Source organism: Bombus vancouverensis, chromosome 3, assembly GCF_051014615.1.
Source record: "Bombus vancouverensis nearcticus chromosome 3, iyBomVanc1_principal, whole genome shotgun sequence".
Taxonomy (NCBI): Eukaryota; Metazoa; Arthropoda; class Insecta; order Hymenoptera; family Apidae; genus Bombus; species Bombus vancouverensis.
In genome coordinates this window covers 15,679,300-15,700,301 of record NC_134913.1, presented here as the reverse complement: position 1 = coordinate 15,700,301, position 21,002 = coordinate 15,679,300, and the positions used below count along the sequence as shown (strand labels likewise).

General features: G+C 37.6%; 1 protein-coding gene and 1 long non-coding RNA gene across 7 annotated transcripts in view; one reads left to right on the top strand and one right to left on the bottom strand.

The window, feature by feature from the left end:
* Positions 1 to 21,002, bottom strand: part of LOC117153916 (TWiK family of potassium channels protein 18) — a 292,636-nt gene that overhangs the window by 26,135 nt on the left and 245,499 nt on the right. The window lies entirely within an intron of this gene.
* LOC143302459 (uncharacterized) overlaps positions 1 to 21,002 on the top strand; it is a 96,951-nt gene that overhangs the window by 26,742 nt on the left and 49,207 nt on the right. The window contains exons 3-4 of one of the 6 annotated variants that reach the window (XR_013057987.1): positions 17,092 to 17,194; positions 17,273 to 18,110. The exons of 3 other annotated variants lie outside the window; for them this stretch is intronic. This is a non-coding gene — a long non-coding RNA (uncharacterized LOC143302459). Of the gene's footprint in view, positions 1 to 17,091; positions 17,195 to 17,244; positions 18,111 to 21,002 lie in introns of those variants that run through there. 2 more of the 6 variants (XR_013057986.1, XR_013057985.1) reach the window with 2 other exon arrangements.

Genomic DNA, 21,002 nt, shown 5'->3' with positions numbered 1-21,002 from the left:
ACTAATTCCTCATCGCCAGGCTGCGAATTTTTATGCATTTATGCGAGATACATAATACATAGAATGCGTAGAATAATTCAAAATATATAAAATATCCAACGTAGAGTATTACGATATTTATAGTGTGTAAGTAAATTTGTATCTGCATAGATACGCACGATCTATTTATCACAGAAAATGGAACGTTTCTTTGTCGCTGTTGTTTGACATTCTGCGCTTGATAAACATTGGCCATGTTAATTTAAGTCTCTGAAAGCTGTTGTCTTTGAGTCGCATGTTTCCAGAAGATTTTAATGGGAAGCTGCGAAACCTAAGGCAAGATAATTTTCTAAGTAAAGCACACGCTGATCAATACCTAGAACTTAGTTAAAGTGTCGCCAAGCTAGAGATAATACAAATATACAGAGAATCTTGGTGGCTTTTCCTAAAACCAACTTTTCTCTATTTAACTCGCTGTCTAACCACGTGGTAGCAACTACTTGTCCTCTTTCTTTTTGCCGAAAGTTTACTCGTCCTTCGCTCTCCAGGGAGAGATCGAAACACAGTCCCACAAGAAAATATGAAAAGCTGACAAACTATAGTCGCACTTGTTGAGAACAAACATCGTCCAGCGAACCACTTTTATTGAACTTCAAACTCCAGTTATCAAAAGCGTAGGACGCTTTTAGCAAACCGCTCTTTCCATAGCTCTCGGATATCTATAATTATCTTTGAACAAGTATTTGTCTCCCATTCTATTAACTTTTTTTTATCCCTGAATTAAAGCTTTTCGTGATTTCAAACTGATCATTTGAGATAGCGAATATTTATTCAAATTCATAATTTTACCGATAGAATTTAAATAACGATACATTGACAGAAATTCGTTCATCGAAATAAATACTGTATTTTGGATATTTCATGTTGAAGTAATTACTTCAAGAAAAACTCTACATCTTTACTTTTCGTATATCTGTGACCTGGAGAACGCTGTTACGAAGAGAAACAAAAATATTCGAAGTATGGAGAGGTCCATATTATTGTGCCCTTGAATATAAATTATGTTTTGGGTTACAAGGTCTAGAAACAAAAGAAGTATAAGTAGATTTCTATTGCTGCTTCTTGTAGCCTTCAGCTAGAACCACAAAGTTAACTTTTTGGTAATGTCCTTTGACATAAACATATGAAGGTGCTCTCTATCATAGCTTCTTCTATTATACTGTAACACTGTAAGAGTGATGATCTGTATATCAGTATATCTGTATATCTGTATATCAGCATACACTATATCTGTATTTATACCTATACTTATACTTATTTCAATATATTTTTCTATTACAAATTCATCCACCCTATCAGTCAGCTTTAACATTTCATACGTATATTTTTGTATATTATGTACATCTTGTACATTTTTTCATCTAAATTTTGCATAAATGCGTAAAAGTCCGCAGTATACCGATCTTTATAGATATGGTTGTATTTCATTCTTATTTTCTTTGTAACCTGTTAGTTTTTATTATTACTTTATTTAAATTTTGTCTTTCGGTTCTACACAGCACAACAATACCATTTTTCTTTTACACTATAACACTTATTCCTCTGGTACTTGTTATAGCTAGCTTAACTTATCTTATCCTACTTTATGTTATCCTACTGTTATTCCCCCTGTAACTTGTTTGATATTTTAGTTATTAATTTATGTACGAAAGGATAATTTATCGAAAGGTAGCCTCTAGTAATTTAATTCGCTTGATATTCAGTGCTACTTACTCGTGAAGAAATCGTTCCCATCAAATATACGATTGAATTATTAAGTTCATTATCGTCGAACGAGTTTCGCTATCGAAAATATTTTCGCTTCTTTTTCACGACGCTTCGTAGGAAATGCAAGCTGGACGGAAATTTTTGCAGACTTTTTTCCGACAGGAATATGGCATGAGTTGTATTACGTGAATACGTGGCTATGAAAATATTGCCCATTACCAGTTCCTCGTAAAGCAAGAAACAACCACCTAAAAAGATAAAAAAAAAAAAATATTTTACGTCGTACACGCGTATGCAGTTAATAATCTATGTGACACGCGATGATCAATTTTTCAACACATGTTTATGTTACTAATTGAATTGAGATGCTCGTTATAATAGACTTCCGAAAGAATATATTTTTGAAACGATTCAGGGAAAATTATTCATCAGGGACGAATATTAAAATTCATTTTGTTTATAATAACTACGCTGTATTAATAGCAACTCTGTTGTACTACTAGATACTATAGTACTATAATACTAGATACTATAGTACTATAATACTAGATACTATAGTACTAGATACTATGTTTTACCATGTTGATAACAGTTATCTACGTTACACCTATTCGTAATTTAATATTTTTCGTCGATCACAACTATTTTTTTCTAATCTTTCTTTTGCCCTCCATTGCATCATCGAAACAAGACGCAGTACAAATTTAACAACCGATGCAAATTAATATTACCGATGCGGTATTGTACATGCAATGTTCGGGGATGTAAAGTAACTTTTGGTCTTTACATCACGATATACGATACGAGATTGCAAAGCTAAGTCTGAAGAGTACGTCTGCTTTTATACGATGCTGTGATATTCAAGGCAAATCTCCTTCCGGCTAAACAGGGGATTATACGTAAAGGCGTAAGCTGTATTCTACCCGCATGCGTCGTAAAAACGTAAGCTCGCTAAAGACTATCTTGTCTGAGTTCTTTTTGCAAAAGAGGTTTTCAAGCAGAAGATAACGACTGTAAGCGGCGCTGGTTATCAAACCGATCATGCAACCGAGTTTCAAAGTAAAAGTGGCTTCTCTTAGCTTAGAGCGTTCGCTTCGAGCACCAAGACGAACGAGTTATACAATTGACGATCACGATACAGTATATTTTAAATATCAGATTAAAAGTATTTCATCTAAAAAATTACGAGCTATTAAGATATAAATATTAAAATCTTTTACATTTAAAATATTAAAAAGTTTCTACATTTTACGCAACTCTAAAAAATCGCGATACCTTTCAATACGTCTCAATAACTTTTTATTCGTTCTTCCAACGATTTTTGTCGTTTCCATCATTGTTTCTGCCGCCTTCGATGATATTTCGACCGCAGATTGATCTATGAGCCTGTGGATCCCTGGTCAAAATCTAACAACAAACCCCTAACGCAAATTGAATCGTGAGAAACGTATCCAGGAAAAAGGAACGAATAAAACGTTCGTTATTACGAACAGCGTAAAACCGGTCCTCTCTAATTGTATTTCGAAGCATTGTACGCCGTATTTCGTTTTTCAATTTTTCTCCCCTTTCATCAATTCATACGATTGCACGCGATCCAATGAATACGTAGATCAAAGAGAGTTTTCGAACAGAGCGCAGAAGTGTCTGTCTTTACCATACGTAAATTCTTTTACAATACAAAAGGCTAGCCCTGATTTATTTGACGCCACGATAGCCTTTGATACTAACGGCACCTATACTAGTCGCGGCTATTCCATGTAAAAATGGGGAATAGTCAGAACTTTTGTAAAATCGTGAAACGCATCATTCGCTGAATGCGAAATTCAGGCGCGATTGGGACGATAACCACGCGTATTTTCGATGAATCGACAGAATTTAATTAAGAACGCTATCCAATTAGCGATGCGAAGCATGCGAGAGTCACGGATGGTTTCGATGTGCTGGCACACAGCAGCAAAATCTGAAGACAGTCATCTATCGATAAGAGGAGAACGGAAACGTATATACGAGATTCGTTTAATTATATTTCGTGGAAGCTATCCGATGCATGATAAGATGTTAATTTTTACGATAATTTTAAGATACTAATTTTATTTAATCACTTTTCAAAATTTAATTCAAGAAGGTTGTTAAGTTTCTAGATTTTAAACAAGATTTCGCACGTACCGCTCGTGCTAGTAATATAATTCTAGTTGAATAACTGTACATAGAACGACCATTCTCGATAACGTTTTGTTCAACACAATAGAACGTTATGCTACGAGTAGAGATTTTACGATCTGATATACATATATCTGTTTAAAATTCGCGGCTCCACGTACTCTAAATGGTATAATGTTATTAAGTTATTTAAATTCCGGTAGTAGCAGCAGCAGGGTTTCCGGTTTCCGCGATTAAAAATTTTATTTTCGATTTTATTTCAAGTTCTATTTTGGATCGGACGCGACAGCACGATTTAGCAATCGGTTAAATGACGCGCCCACTGATGTTTCGACAATACTGGTCACGTTCAATGAATAAATTATCCGAGGTTAGTGTGTTCGAACTAAATGCGACCACCAATGGAAAGAACTGGGTCGAGAAAAAAAGAAAAGAACTGTCGCAAGTAAAAAGAAAAAAGAAGAAAATAGAGTTACGACAAGAGCGACACCGTTCGCTCAAATCATTTTGACTGGACCAGAAATTCGTTTTGATCCCACGCGCTATTTTTTTTGTTTACCTTCGCGTATGCCGACAGTGTATTTGACATTGGCTGAGAAATGTACACGCCGCGCTCCGAATTTTCCAATCTGCGTCGGAGCGGCTGGCCTGCCATTTAATTCGTTGCATGAGGCAAGGCACTGTCGCATTTTATCTCGTCGCTCGCTAGTCGTACAGAATTATCGGCGCCTGTACGATCCATACAACGACCAACCATCTATCGTTATACTGCTTTTTCTTCAAAGGATACCTGGTTAATAGAACGTCAAATAAATTATCTCTACCCACTCTAATTGCTCTTACAAAAATCGAACGACCGACTGTATAGATACAGTTATTCGCATTAATATTTTGAAACAGCACCATTACTATATTTGGTGCAGTACCATTATATGTATTCGTTGTTTTGTGCAAGAAGCGATGATCTAAATGTCGCGTTGCTTATTCTATGAAAATATGAACCGTTCACCGTAGCTTAAAGATACGTAAACAGTTTCTTCCTAACGACGCATTTTTATAACACGGCAAGAAATTTAACGCGTCACGAAAAGAGAATAATCGTCTTGATGAAGCACCACTCGTAATTTTTCACAGAGAAAAGAATACAAATTATGAAATTGCACAAGTATTCGTATTACTTGCAGCAGATATTGTTGAAAGATACAAAGAAAAAGACAAATTTCTTAGTTGAAAGTCTATTGCACGAACAAATTTTACCGTTAGTTAGAAATTATCTACGTATCTCGATAAATGGTTCACATTATACGATAATCTATTTTCGTAGAATAAGGAACACGAACATTTAACCGACATTTAAACCACCCTCTCTTATACAAAACGACAAATAGAGCGATGGTACTACGTGCGAATGCTAACGCGTTCGATACGCGAAACGTTCTTCGATCTAGTTTTGATAATCGACAAGAGATCATTTACCTAGTTCGATCAACGTCTTCTAATAAAACCAATTAGAATGCCTTCCATTCAGGCCTCCAGTTTGGCGATTCATTGAACAACGCTTGCGTAAAGCAATTTCCATACTGCAATAATGGGCCTGCCCAGGGCGAAAATGCGTACCGTGTTATAAATCAGTTGCGAGTAATTTCCTTCCAAAATCTTGAAGCTTCCACAGCTAGCGCCTGTACACGTCGAAGATCGTAATATTTCTCCGTTTTCCATCGGAAACTTCACCGGTCCGGACGTACAGCCTGGCTTGATTATTCTTTCTCGCAAGGGGCGAGGAGAGCGAAGGGGTACGAAAAAGAGACGAATGGGGATGGAATAGCATGGACGGAGGGGGAAACTTATTATGCCACGTTGCTTTCTACCGCGGTTTATTTGAATATTGCTACGTGACCGTAATGTCAGTAGTTGAGCGTGTGGTCGTAATGCTCGCACGGCTATGGGCCTGACTCGTACGTGCGTTACTTATGGACACACGTATGCGTCGACGTCGGTGTGTATACGTATATAGGCGAGAACAGGTCGAACTCAATAACCACGACGGGCCAAGCAAGGGGCTCAGCTACGCGATTTGCGACAGTCAATAAACTCCGCGTATTCACGGAAAATAGGTTTTAACCCCGCGAACTGGATACAAAAACTGGCAAATCTTCCTCTCTTTTCCTTTTACTTGCTTCTTCTCTGTTTCTTCCTCGTCTCTATCGCGTCACCGTGTCCGAATAATGGGAGAAAGGCGTCCGTGGACGCCTCGATCGTATCGCTTCCGTTTCCCTTCTTTCTAGATTTATCGATGTTCCGCTCGGTCTTCGAATTGCCTCCGATAAATCGGGCTATTTTTGAAACGAAGAACGCCGGATCAAAGATCATTCGTTCGTTCGGTTCACGAGAACGTTTGCACCGGGGAAAGACAATCACGCGCGACGTCAAATGTATTGGAATTGGACACTGGGGGTCGCGCGTGTCGTCGATCAATTGCGCTTAGTATGTAGCCGAATGTCGTCGATTTGAATTTTGAGTTGCGCGTTCCGGTAGTTTTCGAACAATAGCGGCCGATGATTTATTTGCTTTAGATATTTCAGTCCGGCAAAAGTCGGCTTGCTGAGAGTCGCAAAGCTTCCAATTTGTTACGAGTTGCCTGCAAGTGAAAATGGAATGGCAAAGGAAAAGGAATACAGCGATCCGGAAACAGATAAAACGTACAGTTAATTATTGGTTATAATTAATACGAAAAAAGTGAATGTTATTCTGTCTGTGAAAAAAGAAGGGAACAGAATTCCCCGGAAAGTTAGATGTTGCTTTGGTACGTGTAGGTTTTCTACCAAGGTTTGTCGCTTCGCAGAAAACTTGTGCAGCTAGACCGTGTCGTACTGTCCAAGTAACATAGAACACGGACCTACATTGCTATGTTTCCAACCCCTCTTAGTGTCTCGAATTTGTGTCCGGCTATTTGCGTTCCGTGTACTGTACCTGTCACCGTGCCCCTTTTAACAATATGCAACAGGAAACGGTTTGGGGGCCGGATGTCTAACATTTCGGTTTTAACGCGAGCGAATGCAACGAAAAAATTCTAATTCGCGAGCTTTAGTATTTTAGCAAGAGATTCGGAAGTTTAATTTTAAATCAATACCTGCACTTTTCTTTTTCATTTCCATTTGGTATCATTCTTCATCTACGATGAATTAATATAGCGTAGCGGTAGAGCAGCTGATCTATTAGGTTGTCCCATTGAATTATGCGTGATAATTATTATACGACCCATTTTGTAGTAATAGAATAAAATGGATCGTACATAATTAAATAAAATAATGTAAACCAAAAAATGTATCTCCCTTATTCCCTCATTCCCTTATAAAACTTTCGAGACAACCTAATATTTGTACATCAATAAGTATTTCATTTCCGATACGAAATTGATTTTTAATTTGAAAACTGTAATGCGTAGAAGAACTTTTTCCCACTAGTGTTTCAGGGAGAGTTCTAGAAGTTTAATCGAAAATGTGTTTCTTCTTTATTCGATTACTATCTCCCTCGTACGACCAGTTAATATCATGGAACGGTAGGATTGTTAATCTATTTATACGTGAATAATTATTACAATACCGCGTACAATTTAGTTTCTATTGCGAATTGATGAATGATCCAACCTCGTAACTGATAAATCATACAGAACGCAACCTGTCACGGAATCAATATTATCAGCACACATACTGAGTACGCGGTACCATACAACTGCCGCGGAAACGGACACAAACGGTGACTCACCGAAGATGCATTTTCAACGAGAATAGGTATGCCCTCGTTTTATCATCCAATAAGTTTTATAACCTTACGCCACGGTAATGGAGAACTAAAGGGACCTATAATACCAATAACCCCTTCTACTCAACCTACTCCTATCCTTTGTCTTTCTTTGCCTCACCCCTATCTACCCTTCGCCCCTAACTTCGCCCACTTCTGTCACTCCTGTGGCTCTTTGACTCTCACTTTGATTTACCGGATTAATTTCCTCTCTGACCACCACTCCTCTATACCTATATAATCCTTATTTCGTATTATTTGATTCGAGAGTTTGTTAGAGCGTGATAAATTAATTTCACCTCATTTCTATTAGCGCGATTCCTCTCTCCGCTTTCCATCTGTCCACGTTCAACCGGGTTTTGTCTCTCTGAATTTATGTACAACTGGTGCAACGATACGAAATCGTACGAACTAAATTCAGTATAAAGAAATAAGTAGTTTATTATATCGGTGCGGTCGACTTTCGTTGAAATTATTTTTTACTCTTTAAAATAAATTGAAAAATAATATTGAAATTTCTAGTATATCACTGTGCTTGATGTTCGTTAAAATTATTTTTTATCTTCCGAGGTAAAAAATAAAGAAAGCAGAATGTTGAAATTTTTAGTCTATCGCTGTGTTTGATTTTCATAAAAATTATTTTTCATTTTTTCGAATAAATTGAAATTTATGGTAAATGTATCAATCTGATCGTATTTCGACCAACGAAATCGTGTTTACAATTAAGCGAATAAAAGATCGAGCTTCTGAATTCCACGGGGAAACGCGATGGAAAAATGTGAAATCAGCTAAAACAGATTTTTTTATCGAAACAAAATTTTTAAAGTGCTCAAGAAACAAGACATTTTTACCTACTCCCGTCATCCACACATATAATACATTCGGGATGAATATTTCTCGATTTTTCAGACGCGGGATAAAAAGAGGAGAGGCAGTAACGTTAGTACAGGTCGTCCCAGGTTAGGTCGTTCTACGTGATTACGAGGTGGGCTGTTGGCATGAATGGAAAGAGGCCACGGAGCCCGTCGGAGCTTTCCTAAAACGAGCCCTGTGGATTGACATTAATTTTTATGAAAATTCACGTACGTTCCTCGGTTAACTGGTTGCCGGGGTATGACGCGAGAAGAAAAGTGGAAGCGTTGCCTTCGTGTTTGCGTATCTCGTTCCAATCACGTATACCGGCAACCATATTTTCAAGCAATATTACGAGAAACGGGAAAACTTTGAAATTAAATTATTTGTATTAGTATTTACGGTAGACATTGGTATTTTACTAGGATTTTTAAAATAAGATAAAGTTTGTAAGCTAAAAAATTGTCGACATTCGTGGATAACACGATCGTTAGAGAAAAGGTATATCAAATATAATAATAATATTTTGCAAAAACTTAAACATTATTATTATATTCCAAACTATCGCGACTCTCAGGGCAAAATATATAAAACTCACTTGACAGTCGACGTGTTAAATATAAATAGGTTTCTTTTCTATCGGCCGCTATACGACAACAGAATTTAAATCGCTATTATCGATTCAGATTCGATATTTTGTAAGCAAGGACAGGTTGTTAATCAGGATTCGAGCAAGCTTACACATGACAAAGGACAACGTCGGTGTTAACAGAGTGGCAGGGTAAAACCTCCATCTAGCTAGTAGAGCTGTCAGTTCCGGAGGCGTTTCTGGTGCTAGGATATTGGATTGTCTTGTTACACATCGTCCTTTCTCTTCCACCCTTCGGCTCGGCCGTCGAGATTCTAACCTTCACCTACAACCCACACGACGAAAGGTGATACGATGCGTTCACACTTTGCTTTCCGCTTGCTATCTCGTGTCGATCGACGGAAGGAGAATCGAACCTGTCAGACTTGGGATTGCTGTGCGAATCTTTCAAAGATTTCTTTCTGTTCATGCAACGATCGCATTTCTTTATCGTCAGGATAAAAATTCCGGTCCCATAGCTTACGATTATTGTCTTGAGAAATGTTATCGTTTCTACGACGCGGTTATAGTATCTCTTTCGTATTATCGAATCGATCGATGCGAATAGAAGAGAATTAATCGAAGACGTTGAATGCGTACAAAAAAAGTCTGTTTGAAAATTCAGGTTAAAACGCGAAGAAGTCGATCATTAAGCTTCAGCTAACATTTTCCTTCTTGCTAAATTTGTATTTTTTTAAGTAGACTGCGACTGCGCCACATTGAAATTATCGATACAAAAATGCAACATTGTGTTGTATTTTGTCGAGCTTTAATCCTGGATTTGATTCACGACTCTGTCTCTTCCGGGTATATTATTACGTCACATATGTATATTTTGACGATATTCTCACGTACGTTATTGCTGTTGTTGTTGTTGTTGTTGTTGTTGTTGTCATGGACATAGTTTTCACCTGGTAGCCGTGTATTTTGCTCGTAGGAAATTTGAATTTACACGCGTGTAGCTTCTGATAGAAACGCATTGCTATGTCAGTAGAATGTTTGCAGCATCCATCTGCGACTAGGGCTTCCAGTGCAATGTTTCCAGCAGAAAACTATTGGCTAGCCGGAGTATTCCATTTGAAAATAAATAATGTCGCTCGTTATCGTACCGATTCGCGACCTATTTTCTTTGAGCAGACAATCGATGCTACTGCGAAGGATGATCGTTACGTCGATCTTGAGTTGCAATTCGGTCAGAATATTTTGTATCGATCTTGCGCGATATCTAGGTCTGCATGCAGTATATTTATGTATATATGTGCATTTCTGTGTTTTTTCTATTTAAAAATATTTCCAAAGTTTAATCTTACTAAGTGTTTGTTATTAAAATTAATTTTTATCATTTGACCGTAAATATTTATGGGAATTTATATTTGCAAAAATAAACAAAACATAAATGCAGTACAAATGAATAAATAAGTAAATAAATAAACACAAATATATGTACATATGCACATATGAACAATAGTATTTTTAGAGGTAGAATAGCGATTCGGTGAAAAGTCCCATCTAATCCGAAAATAAAAAAAAGGGAATTTTTGAAATTACGAAATCGTTCCGTGTTTTAAACGAGGACGTGGCACAACGTGGAAAGAAGGGTAAGCGATACCGTGCACAAAACGTGGAATACTATGAAGGTTTTAAAAGACATAATGCGTTGTGTTCTTCCGTACGAGCGATAGCGTTCACTCTTTTCACCCCGAATGCAACTCTTTGAAAATTGGCATCAAAGTTAACGATTTCCGTTACTTTGTGCTTTTCCATTGAACCTGGCGAGCTTTACCTATTCTAAGGATGCACAGGCCACAGCGTTGCTAAGCCAAGCTGAGGCCTTAGGAACGAGAAGGAGAAGCCTGCATTTGATAGCTGTTAAGGTGAAAAATATTTCACTTGGCAACGGTTAACGATTTGCTTCGAGAGTATATTCCGTTTGACTATACTTTTTTCAAACTTTCTTCCGTCTTCCTGCCGATGCCAACGAATGCCGTTAAATGGATCTTTAATATTTTGTCACGTAACTTCTCAATGATTTCGTATATCTTCCTTTCTTCCCTTTAACCCCTTAACCTACGATTTACGTTTGAGAATGCCCGTAATATTTACGTTTAGCTCGTATCATCGTACCACGGGCTATGCCCGTGGTTGTAGGTTAAGGGGTTAAGAGGCATCATTACGTTATATACATTATACGCAACGTCGTTACACATGACACGTTGATAGATCAAACTAAAATAACGACAAATAAGAAAAAAGAATGACGCGTCATAGTATTTCGAAATCCTCTAACGAGAAACAGTATTGGGCGTAGCAAAATTGCGTGTATCGTTCATTAAGCACGTTGTATACTATTAATACGTATATCACGAGAATGACAAGTCAGCCGAATAGTGGAATTCTGGGGCCTATGCGGTCATTATTGCGATGCAGAATTTATGTGGGCAATCGAATTGGAGACGGTGCAGATGGGGAATATGGAGCAATAATTAATATGTATTTGTCGAGTATCGCTTGTTGAACTTGCTGAGCGGTTGATTATGCTTGCTACTGTCGCAACGTAGATTCCACGACAGAACAATGTTAGCTTGGTAGGACTGGTTTCGGGTATATTCATTGAACGCCAATGTGCACTGAGTTAGACGAGTGAATTGTTCTTTAATAGAGAACGCGAACATTGTACTTGAAGAAACAACGAAAAAAGAAACAACAACGACGAAACGAAACCGAATGAAGGGACGAGATGATGAAATTCTATAAAATAAGGGGATTAATTAAAAAGAAACTTGTTTCATTTCGTCTTAAAATTCTTCAATCGTAACAATACACGTAACAATCGATTATGCAATAACGAAAAACATGGAAAATACAGGGAACGCGTGTACAATGCGTTGCTCGACGTCTGCTATCATTTTGAAAGTACACGGGACAAAAGAAGGTCCGCGAAAGGGTGAGCTTAATTATCCGTACCTCATTACCTTGGTGAACGTTGTCATCGCGTGCGCGTAAACGCAGCGAATCCGTTCTTATTTCTCGTTCGCATTGCGCACCAGGTTTCGGTCAGCTTAGTCGAGTCGCGAAAAATCAGGAATGATCTCTGTATCGGTCCGTATCGGAGTTAATCGGGTTTCGCGCTTTATTACAGCCTGAAAACGGCGCGAAAGCGATTAAACAACGAGCGATACACGCGTCGTGTCACAAGCTCGTTTGTACGCGGAACTATCGATGCGCGAGGATTAAACGTTCGTGGGAAAAACTGGCCGGCTCTTTACGTGCCGCTACGTTGTTTCATGATTATTTATGGGCCGGGCGAATACGCGTCGTCGGAGCAAATTGAATAACCGAGGAGAATCTTTTGACGGGTGCATCGCGAGAAAATAGACCACGTTTTATTTATCCCTCGTGTGACAACGTATACACACGCAAGATTCATATTGTTTCTATCATTAGATTGCACATCTATCGCAAGATCTTCTAACCCTTTAACGTACAATTTTTTTCGAAAAATATAACCGGTCCAAAATGCACGATCTTCTTAGCTGAATTGTTTTTTTTTGGCTGTATACTAGTAATATTTTGTTATAATCCTAATTTCATATCTTGCATTTCGAATACGATGTGATACAAAATACGAGGTAGGAAGTGAAAGAGAGCGAGTGGTTCTATGAATAGGAAAACACGATTATCTTTCTTATATAATAATAACAATGCACATAGCTTCTGTAGTGCTTGTCGCTTAATGTAGCGAAAGCCAAATGTTATTTATTTGATATAAAACTGCTTGCGAAGATTATGTATAAAGGGTACAAATAAAGAACTGAAAATAAAAAAAGATCTTTCTTATAAAAAATGTGTTAAAAGTGTTTAGCTGTCTCATACAGACACGAGAGTTCAATCGATAACAGAGACACTGTTCGTTCTTGTTAATCGTGAATACTTAAATCGAACGAAATATCACAGTAAGTAAACATTATTCGACAAGGAAGGAGCGAATAGTCGTCGCTTAGTCCATGAAAATTGTACAAGATTACCAGAAAATGAATTTCTCCGTTTGTTTGCGAAAGATCAATTTCATTCTATACAGAAGCTACCCCCGAGGTGCTACGAAAACAGTAAAATGTTGCATTTAGCAGTCTGCGCAGAGAGCGAGTTCTTTGGGTTATTGACTACAATTGTTTCACTCGTCCTCGGAGACTTTCTAATGACTTCTCACTGTAAAACTTCCCTTGCTAGGCATAGCCACGAAAATCGTCATGGCAGTACCAGCTTTGGTATATTTGCCACGAGCAAATATCCAGCGAGTTTTTGACGTGTCATCGCTTCAAGGTATCCCGCGGAGACCGCCGAACGCAAAGAAGGAACCTAACCGAAACGAGGCAGAGCAACCTCTCATTTTCGCTACGGGATAATATTCACTGTCTACCGGGACTTACCGCAATGTAAATTTTCTGAAATTTCTCTACTTGAACCGATTCGCTTCCACGTAGAAACTTTTCGGTGCTGCCTTCGCCTTATCTCGCAAACGAGGATATATTAAGAATAGTTAAAGTGACTATAGGGGTTAAGTAAAATTTTGTTTTGCGAATAGAGATAAGTAGAATGCGGGTTTCCATGATTTTTTATATTTTCCTCGACATAAAGAAATGGAACGTGAATAGAAAGTTTCATCTACTAAATATTATAACTCTACACTTTGGATATTTGGTATATTTTCGTATATTCTATGCGTGTTCATTTTTCTACTATCAAATTTGCCATAAATATATAAAAATCTGTAGTCTAGAAGATAAAGAGTAGATGAAATAGAAAGTTTTACAGTGAAAAATCATAAAATCATAAAAGTAAGTGTTGCTACTTACGGAAGAGTATGAACAAATTTTATTCGAACTTTGCCAATGACTCGTCGAATTGGTAGATATTGTTTTTATATTGAAATAGATACAGTTGGAATTCTATCAAAGCAAATAAGAAATACGTATCTTGATTATTCGTGGAACATAAAACTAGCAAGTATAAGGTTTGCTAAAGACAATAAAGTCGCTTCGCACAAAAGTTTTGCTGAATTTTACTCCGCATGGAATAAAGTGGAACCGCTTTCGAAATAAAGGTTCCTATTCTTTTGTATTTTTCTCCGCACCATCGTTGTTATTCTGAGAATTTCAAAGAGATTCTTTTGTTTCTCGCGTTTCATAAAATTATAAATGAATTAAATTCAAAGAAATAAAATACGCCGTCCTTTCTTTTCGTAAAATTCTAAGTAGAAATTTCACCAAATGTTACTTCGTTTTTGCATTTGCATTTAAGCAATAATCATTCGTACACAGTTCGAAACGTTTATAAATACATATAGAATGATCTCTAACGCTTCTAGATAGAAAACATTCGTGTTTGCGGATGAAGTTCAGTTGGTACGTCTTCTGCAGCGAAGACGTTAATTATGGGAATAATTAGCAAAAGCCACAAACATGTAACATTTACTCAAGTTTACAGCAAATATTTGAACTTCCGCAGCCACTTTATCTGCATGTTGTGTAATAATCTTATTTATTTAACTAAACGTCAGAAACTTTGTAACGCCCATGTAGAAATAAAAATTAATTATAATTATTTTCATAGAAGCTTTATACCAATAAATGTTCTTCGAAACAATTGTTTTCACAAGAGTTTCAATCCTATCTTTACAACTATGTTGAATCCAACACGACAATGTCCAGTTTTAAAAACAGACGAAGGAAATTATCTTTTCTTTCGCATAGTTAACGAACTTCCGAATAGAACAAGAAACAGTGGACGGAATTTGATATTTATAATATAACCGATACATTTGTCCGATTAGGAGATTCGAATAGGTCGATGATTTCGAATGGATGAATTCGTGCAAATCAATCGGAGGTTAGTAACTAGTCTGGCGAGCAAATCTCATTATGAGTTGCTACGGAACAATTAGTGCAATTATAGCGTAATTACCAGAGTTCAAAGCATGATTCGTTCATTAATTATTATCACGCTGATGCCAAGTGATCGTTATCCAGGATTCGACGTAAAACAATGTATTCGTAATTTCATGAGATCGTATTCGAAATTCGTCGATGAATTGTAACTGTCAATGGAATATCATAGAATTTCGACAGGTGGAAATTGTTTCGATTAATCAAATTTATTTAGGGATTAATTAACTTCATTTCGAGGTTAGTTATTTATTTACGTTCCATTTACGAACCTGTAGGAGGAAAATTGATTTCATTTCGAATAAAGTTAATAACGATACAAAAATAAAAACGGCGTGGCCAAACGGTTTTGTTGTTAAACGAAAAATACGATCGTGGCGGGATTAAAGCGAACACGGCAAATTTGAAAACGGTATGAAAAATTGAGGAATAGAAGAGTAGCGACAAACGAGTATTTATTTCGTAAACGAAGAACGATAAAAGTTAGAAGTATCCACTTTTCAATGGAAAAGTCTGATCTCGTTGGTGATCCTGCAGTAATCGATAATATCAATTGAACTTTCTTTTCTGCGTGGTGAAACGAAAAAGGAAGCGGAAATCGAAGATCCATCGGGAAGATAGTCGGATACAGCCGGAGAAAAAGATGTCTAAGAGAATGTTCATTCTTTAACGTCCGACGCGGATTACGGTGATTGATATAACGAAATCGAACGATTCTTCTTTGATGCTTCATGATTGTTACTTCGATGTCGATAATACGAAGTACATAATATTATTATATTTGCGATGTTCAACGTTATAATCCACTAGCTAGTAAACTTTTAAAAAGCAATAAGTTTCCATTCCATTCACTCGCATAAACATTTATTTTTATGCAAAAAAAGCTGCAATACCTACAAGTTCGATATACCTAAAATTCTGATAAAGCTTTTGCTAGACTTGTTTCATTTTCAACAAAAATTGCATCTCTCTTTAATAAATATTTCAAGACCTCCGTTCCAAATATTTCACGTCACGTAAATTGTGTAAAAGGTACAAACCAAATGCTTAAGTATCGGAATCGAATCGAAGCTTTAGTCGACATGTTGCAACTATGAGATATGAAGACCAGTAAAAAACAAAGAATAATAAATAAATGGTATGAAGTGTTCGAAACGCTTTTCCCATAATTCCTCTCTCTCTCTCTCTCTTTCCCTCCCTCCCTCCCTCCTTCTCCCTCTGTCCTCCTCTTCTCTCTCTCTTTCTCTGTAATACCTTTCACATGAAAGCTGTTTTTTTTTCTTTATCAATTTCACAGTCTGGTAAATTGTTACCCCCGGGTTAATTTAGATTTTCTCGCATCACTTTTCTCTCGATTCCGGCATTGACTAGCTATGTGGCGCGTTTGCCTCAAAGAGGCAATACGTAATACCATCAATTGATCGCATACACTGCTACAACACTTCACCCTTCCGAAAGTGCTTCAATAATCCCTCTACGAAAAATCTGTAGGGTCGTGAAAGCACGCCGATGCTCGACTGTCGGAATAGCAAATCACGTACATTCGTTCCTCTCGAACTCTCGCGCCCAGTGTTTGTTCTCGATCACGTCCACTCACGACCTCCGTGTCCCCAGTCTTTTCGCTTTGACATCGATTTTGTATCGGACAGGTAATTACAGGTTTCGAGTTATCTATGCGAATCCATCGGTGGGACGTGCCCCGAATTATTACCACACGCTTCGTTCACCGTTCTTCCCGCTATCTCCTGTCTTTTCCTGTTTTTCTGTCCACTTTGCTGTTCGCCGTGAATCGTTTACCCTGTTCGACCATTCCGCCGCTGTTCGTCCAAAGACACACAACTTCATCTGGTTTCAGAACGTTATTTCATATTTCACCATTGTGCTCGCGCCACCTCCCTCAAGCATTAGATCGCATAATAAATTCACGATAAGTTCACAACGATATTTAATATTTATTTGCAGGAATCGCTGAATGCGACTTTTATCTCGAATAATACAATTTGCTGGCGAAAAGTTTGCTGAAAAGTTAACCAATATCTTCTTTTACCGACGACAAACGTTAAAGGTTAGTATCCAGAAACAACATAATGAAACCTTTAAACAATCCAAGTTCAGACAGTCCAAACATTTCGGAGCGAAACAGCGTGAAAATCTCGTCCGACGAATTCTAAAAAGTGGACCGCAGCTTTTTATTTGCATTCATAGGAAACGTGAAAGTGTAAAATTCCACGGAATGCACGAAGAACGTATAAAATATCCAAAGTATGGTGTCTTTGTATGATATTTGTATACATGTTTAACCGTATTCTCAAAAATATGAATTTCCTTAAAAATCCGTAGTCAACCAGAGAATAATTGGTAGACTGTAGATATTTATAAAAAATTACATTTTTACGAATACAATTAAACAAAAGGAATCTAACCAGAGATTCGCTTTATCCACTTAGTATCGTAACGAGTACTCTGCTTCAGATATTTCGTATATTTTTATGCGTTATATGCAATGCGTGCATTCTTGTTCAAATTCCCCACATTTGCATAAAAATCCGCAGTCCAGTGATTTGAATAAAATTGCAAGACACGTAATATTGTAACGAGAAGTGTATCGTTACACAACTCGGTATGTTTTCGCGAACAAAAGAATATTTCGCATTGGAAGAGGACGGGTGACCAGACTAGTCGCAACTGAATGGATCGAGGGGTTAGGCGCCATCAATGCGGCGAGTCGCGAGAAAGGGGTGAGTTTATTTTCGCAGAGCCACGATATAACTTCCAGACCGACGGTGTATCTCGAGCATTAAGGAAGCATTCGCCTTGGAAGTTTATCGGGTCGTGGTTTCGATTCTTCGGTCCCTTTGGTTGTGTCGGTCCGACGCTGTTCTAGATTGAGACTGGCCGTGAACGGAATAAGAAACAGACGCGATATTTCTTCCTCGTCCCTTCTATTGTAACTCATTCTCCGTTTATGTTCACAACGACAAAAGTTCGACGAAAGAAGAGTCCGTGGCAAATTACGGCTAACGCTTCCGTCTAATAATATATTTTTATTTAGCCAATGAACTTTATACGAGAAGAACCGCGAACGAATGTGTTTTTCGTTTCCCCTCGTTTCTTTCTATTTCTTCCAGCGGAAATCCCTTGGAACTATGGCAGTAAACTTGTATATTGAATTTATACTTACTTCATAAGAGTCGTCATGAAATCATTGGTTTTTTATTGTCCTATTCGGTTTGTTTCCCAAGCAAATATCGTACACTTACATACAGTGGCGAATAAAGGAAAGTCTAAATTTTATACCGTAAACGTTTTTACGGTTACCACGAACCGTAAACGAGGGTCATCCATGTCCGACACGTTTTTCAGTGGGTAAGAAATCTTGGAAAAAATTCTTGGAAACCTTCTAAATTGAGATTAAAACACCAGTTACCCATCCTGCAACTTTTTTTACAAAGCAGATCAAACGTACGTTACCTGCTTGTTTGCGAGGAACCCACACTCTTCACATTTGCTTGGACATAAAAAGGATCTCGGTTTGTGAAGTAAACCTGATGCCTGGGAGTATGATTAGTAGACACTTTTAACAAACTTGATAATAGTTATCTATCCTAGTATTACATCTGTTTGCTGTTTTCCTCAATTACAATTTCATCTTGTAAAATTGTCCTATCTTTCCTTATCACCTACTTTTTCATTTTCTTCCGTCCGCCACTATACGCACCGACAAATGTCCAAGCATAAAGAGAAAGCGTTGAAATTATTTTACAACGGCCATCTAGAAAAGATTCGTCTTTTTCAAAATTATCTTTATTCTCGTCAAAAATTTGCAAAAAGCAAAAAAAAAAAAAAGAAGAAGAGAGATTACCAAACAGAATAGACAAACGGAATTACTACGAATCCTGACATTCGGCTTTCAGCACAACGCATTTTCTGGCAGGTGTGTTCTATGAGTGCGCTCATAAACCCAGCATCCGACGATAAAAATTTTTTAATCGGCGGAACCAGCTCGTAGAAAAAACGCATTTCGAACAGTGGTTATACGTCAACGTCGCCACAGGATTGCGTCATTGGCAGATTGGTTCATTTGGATCTACATCCGGTACTGATCTGCATTTGAAATGTCGCTTCGAAGCACCAGCTTCTCCCCGAACATATATTTTTCAGTCGCGGTTTTTAACAAACCCATTCATTTTTATTGTTCGGTCTTCCAATTACTTGGAGCTCGACATACGGTTTTATTAGCCGTCTATAAATTGGGGACACGGCCGATAATTCTCCTACCGAGTTCGAAATACGGATGAGTAAAAATCTGGGCCAGGCGACGTCGCGGCTCTTTTATACTGATGCACACCGAGAATACGTTTCCGACTGTATCTGGAACGTGTAATTTCCAGATAATGTACTATCAATTTTCTAACAGAATGACTATACTCTTGGATATTTCCAGCCTTTGGATATCGATCGATGAAACTATTGGTTGCTTGCAAAGTTCATAGTAGAGTAATAAATAATATGCAAAGAAACATTCGAACGTCATCGTATTTAGTATAGCACCTATGTATGTACTAGTTAATTAGGTTCCAGTGTATTAAATATCGTGTCATTTAGAGGTACATTCACAAAAGATTGATACTGTGAAGATGAAAGGTAAAACCAGCTAGAAAAAGGCGCATAGTTGAAAAATAAGAGTAGGTAGAAATACCTTTTGTAGCCATCGTATGCAGCGTTTCTTTCACATAGAGTTGATTTAAGTTCTCAGGAGATACGATTAATCGAGCCATGTACTTTGTCGCGGAACGGCAAAGGTCAGGATTAAAAGTTGGGAAATTTCATGGATTCAGAAATTCGCGCAAAGTTTTTACAGCTTTTTTAAGGTAGAAGTTTTGAAGACCTCTTTCGATCTAAGGCCAAGTTATCTACGTTTGTCACCGAGCAGTTGGAATTAAATTACTCGAACTATTCAACTTTCCCAGAAATTGTTAAACTCGAATGTTTCAGCAAAATACTCTTATTGTCTGTCTCGATGAAATTATGGTTGACCGAATAACGATTCTATGAAAGTATTATAATTTCTAGACATTTGTTCGTTTCTAACGAAACGCGATTCAATTACGCAACATTCGATCAACCGTCTTTGAGTCTAGCTAGTTTAAACTTAGAATATCGTTTCCATGCAATAAAAGAAGAAACTTTTCAGAACCAAATTATGGCTTGGATATTCAAGTATAGGAACGTGGTAGGTATGGCGGAGGCGCTATTTTCCAGGGCGAAGGTGGAGATTACGGCTAATGTATTCCCTAGGGTGTACAAGTTCTACGTTCTCGCAGCCGCAGCCGTCGTCGTCCAGGACAAAGTTGTCGTTCGACCATGCCAACGAACCAGTGTGCCGTAACAATCGCCATTGCCATGTTAATGGCTGTAAACTCACGGTGCCGGTTCCACGTAGTCTCGTTCGACTTCTTCACCGTTGGCCGTGTGCAACTTCACAACCTTATTTGCGCTTCTTTTGAACGGCGAAAGCCGCGCAGGGTGGAGCCGAGCTAGTTCCCATGCAAATTCGATGGAAAGGCATGACACTTAATAAAGTAAGAATCTTTGTTTGTTGCTCGTTGCAGACAGAAAAATAAGCTTTTCATTTTTCGTTTGATCCTTCAGCGTCTTATCAAGTCTTTTTTAAAACTCTACGTACATATCAAACATTAAAAAAGAGCCACGTTACAAATACAAATTCTTTTCAACGATAATCGTATTACCTAACGTAATGAAATTGATGAATAAGAAAAACTGGAGTTACGTTCATTTTGGTTTTTGACGTTCAACATTCTGATTTAGACGAATTATAAATAAATTACTGTTACAATTTTGACAAGTAGTAC